At 44.3% G+C, this 3,895-nt stretch overlaps 1 protein-coding gene across 1 annotated transcript in view; it reads right to left on the bottom strand.

The window, feature by feature from the left end:
• LOC111263722 (uncharacterized) overlaps nt 1–3,895 on the bottom strand; it is a 21,302-nt gene extending 17,407 nt beyond the window's left edge. Inside the window, exon 1 of the mRNA XM_022839072.2 lies at nt 3,102–3,895. The gene's annotated coding sequence lies outside the window, so the exon portion shown is untranslated. The remainder of the gene's footprint in view (nt 1–3,101) is intronic.

Here is a 3,895-nt window from a genome sequence, read left to right on the forward strand (position 1 = left end):
CGGCGGCGGCGGCGGCGGCGGCAGTGTTCGGCCGAGCACAACCCTGTGCACGATAGCGGATCCATAGATATGTCCGCTGTTTCAGAGCATCTTTACGAAAACTACATATGAAAGTGCGACGAGTAAAAGTACTGACGCTGCACGTCACTCCATCGTAAGCGCGGCTTATCAGAATAACACGGTGTTACTGCTATCGTTCTTAACTAACATGACCAAACATTTCGAGCGGAATAAGGCGGGCGAATATGATTGCCGAATTGCGAAAACCTATCAGAAATCGCTGCTCCTGCTGGCTTCGGTGCCGATATAGAAGACGTTAATGTTGTACGAGCATAACCGAAAACTTCAAGAACCTCAACATACGGCCTCCGTGTAATAAGGATAATGGTAACTTTTAAGTTGAATTCGCAAACAACTGATTGAAGCAGAGAAAGACAGCCCATGTTGTATTTGTCGGTTATATCTGCTGTCGTATTTATGACAAATCTCTTAGCCACAACCAATCAGAAGTATAACTGACTGATGAAATAAATTCAAATATACAAGTTTTCATTTTATTTTTGACAAATATTCGTGGTTATTTTAAGCGCTATTCAGAGACATGGTAAATGGAAATAGAAGACAGGAGATTATAGCATATAGTGTTAATTAGAACTGTTCAAAAATGAACGAATCCTTAAAAAAGGACTCTTTTTTTTACCCGTAATGTGTCACATTTCTCGTCGTATGCCATCAAAAACAGCAACAAACTACTGTTATACTCAACCTGTACCATGCTAAACATATACGAACGAGATCAGTCGAGCATTAAATGAGCCACTATTAGCACAAAGGGTTTATCTGTGTTTTGAACCGCGTTGTTTCCTAGGCATGCATATGGACATGCTGGCTCCGTTTCATAAGTATTATTGTCCTATTTAGTTGTCCAGTGCTCGTATGATAACCCGGATGGCCTACAGAGTGGCAATAATGATTCCATGATACTTAAAAAAATGTCCAGCTTTTTTTTTATAGTTTCGAATACAACTTCAAACGGGCACATTATTTATATCAACTATAGCAAAGTCACACAGGGCATATTTACTTCAGTCAAGCGGAAGATTTTTTCTTAATTTCGCAGTACTTCTTTACGCGCCGCTAAACAAAGCCGAGTGAATCGTCTAGATCCATTTCTCGTCACTCGGTAAATACCCAACGTTCATTAACAATCGCACGATTCACTTTACACCAAACCCGATTCCTTGTAAACAATAATAATAAACATATTCGCAAAAGCAGCTTATAATTTCTTCCAAAAAGTCAAAGGCTGTCAATCAAGTCCATGGGAAAAGAATTCTAATGAGCACCCGCTTGGGACGAGCGTAGAAGACGAATCAGCTGCGCTCCTATTTAAACTTGACGCGCGAAACAATTAGCAAACGTTCCCGTTTGCTTTGGCGGTACAACAGCGACAGGAAAAGCAAAAATTATAACAATTGGTGGTCTTTATAATTTATATTTAACAAAAAACAACAATGGACCATCGCGTCGAAATGTAATGGTGAGGCACGAGTTCCAGATACGTGCAACGTGCCACCTAGATAATATATAGATAGGTATTTTTGATCTGAATCAATCGAAAACGAACACAAATCGCTTAAATGTTTGCTTCGGACTCGATATGAATAATATTACCCACATATATACAATAGAGGAGAGAATTTTTGTTCAAACAATGTACAATGCCTATATGGATGTGCTTAGCTAGAAGATTGCTTCATATACGTAAGTCTATCTATTTATCTGCATGCGAAGAAGTGCCCTCTACGGCACAACAAGTAGTAGTTTCGGCTGTCGTTGAACAAAAAAGCTATAAATGGCTCCTTGGTACTGCCAGCAAAAGCTACAAACCGAATAGACCTTAATATGACTGAGTGACCGCTCAGCGAATAGCCACGTTCCCGACATTGCTTCGCTGCCGCACTAATCGCTGATGATGCTTTTTCTTTTCAACAAAAAGAACTGAAGGACTCATTAACTATATACATTGACTGTTACTTCTCAGCCCCGATGACTTCCCTAACAGATGCGTGAATACTGCGAAGCGTGCGAATTTTAAGGTTCGGTGTTGGTGGCGTAGCAAAAAGTACCATAGCCAGTATCTAGTACAGACGGCACGGTTTGTTGTTTACGTGATACACGTAAAAAAATCTGAATGCAGCGGAAAATCGCGGTTGCTCTTTGGTTAGCAACTTTGGTAAATACGCCAGGTGTATTCAAATACAAGTATAGCGGACGTAGGCATATGAGTAGAGAAAGAGGTCATTTACCAGATCGCGCTGACGTTTATTTCTGAATCCATTTTAGAATACCATGGGGCTCATTTTAGCACGAAATTTAAGCGGATCGCTGCCGTCCGTTGGTACTGGAAACATACAACTTATTTGCTAGAGTCTCCATAAATGAGGGAGACCTGATCGGTGTTCGACAAATAGACCTGCCGTAGACAAGGGCAGTTAGCTGTTTCAAGATATGGCCAACTGCCATTGTTTGTGCTTACGATAAAAATTACCATCAGGAACGCCCCCTATGAACTGGCCGACGCTGCATTTTATTCAGATAAGCCATTTGCATAATTCTATTTCTGGTTAGCAATTACAGATTTGGATTTCGTAATCAACTCCGATGCAGTGTTAATGGATACGCTTATTCATTAGAACGGTAAAGACCTTTTAGTGGACGTATTCGTTCAACTTGGGTTTTCGTTCGTTTTGAAACAGCTTAATTTTTATGCCAAATTTCATCGAAGTTCGCTAGGAGCCAATTTAGTTTATAAGTGAACACTCGGGTCGTCCTTGAGGTTTTGTTCAAGATAATGCATCTCAACTACGCACGCGTTTGAGGCAACCATTGCTACACAATTAGCGTATGAAAACCTTTGCAGGCTCGGTTCTCTATATTCACACCGGGTTTTTTTCTGTAATTAAGAAGCGGTTTCGACTCAGATGAAGTCGATTTTACGAGGCACTAGTTGTCTATGGATGATGCTTGTTGTTATACTATTCAAGTAATAAGTTGACTTTAAGGAACCATCTCTGCCTAGTAGCAAATTTGACACTCACTTGAGATGACGGCCGCCGCCGGCCGAAGTTATCCTTTGTTGACAGTTTCAGTCTAAACCTTCTGCGACCTGCAACACCTGCGACGGCAGTGCTATGTCTTTCGTGCAACCTGTAATCGACCGCCTCTTCACTGCCACAAACTCTAGCGAGGCGGTGGGGCGCTTCGGGGGCGCCCGTCACTAAACGCTCGCCGAATCCCGGCGCTCCTCCAGCCGAAACCCTACGAGGGAAGGCCGGTAGCGTGGTAAACAACAGCCGACGCGGTCGCTTTTGTTGCCTCTTTGCCAAGAAATCGCTGCGATGGCCAGCACCTCTCCTCTGAACAAAATCACCTAGGACACGACGATTGAGGTGTATTGGTGCCCCCGTCTTTTTCCCACATATACAAATGGTCACGGAGACTGCAAGGCATTCAGTGGCTCTCCGGCCGAGGGAAGACTTCGGTGCAGAGTTTCGCGCCCGGCTGGCGCTTGCCGTGTGTGGTACAGCGGTGCCGATGCGTCACGGGTAGAGAGTGCAGATGGAGTGGCATTCGCTGTCAGACCGTCAGTCTCCTCTCGCTTACGTAAGCAGTCGAATTTAGGCAGCAGTGTCAGCAGCAGCAACAGCGATGATGGCACTCACTGTGCCGCCAGCGACTCCGTCCGCTTCGAGCGCCTACCAGAAGCAAGCCAAGCTTGCTGCCTACCGAACCACTGGCGTACACCGCCACTCCGAGCAGCGGTCGCGGCGATCGCTAGCAGCAGCCGCAGAGCAGAAACACAGACGGCATCGATGACTGTGTGAGCGATGGC

This window comes from Varroa jacobsoni, unplaced genomic scaffold (genome assembly GCF_002532875.2).
Source record: "Varroa jacobsoni isolate VJ856 unplaced genomic scaffold, vjacob_1.0 scaffold_787, whole genome shotgun sequence".
NCBI classification, from domain to species: Eukaryota; Metazoa; Arthropoda; class Arachnida; order Mesostigmata; family Varroidae; genus Varroa; species Varroa jacobsoni.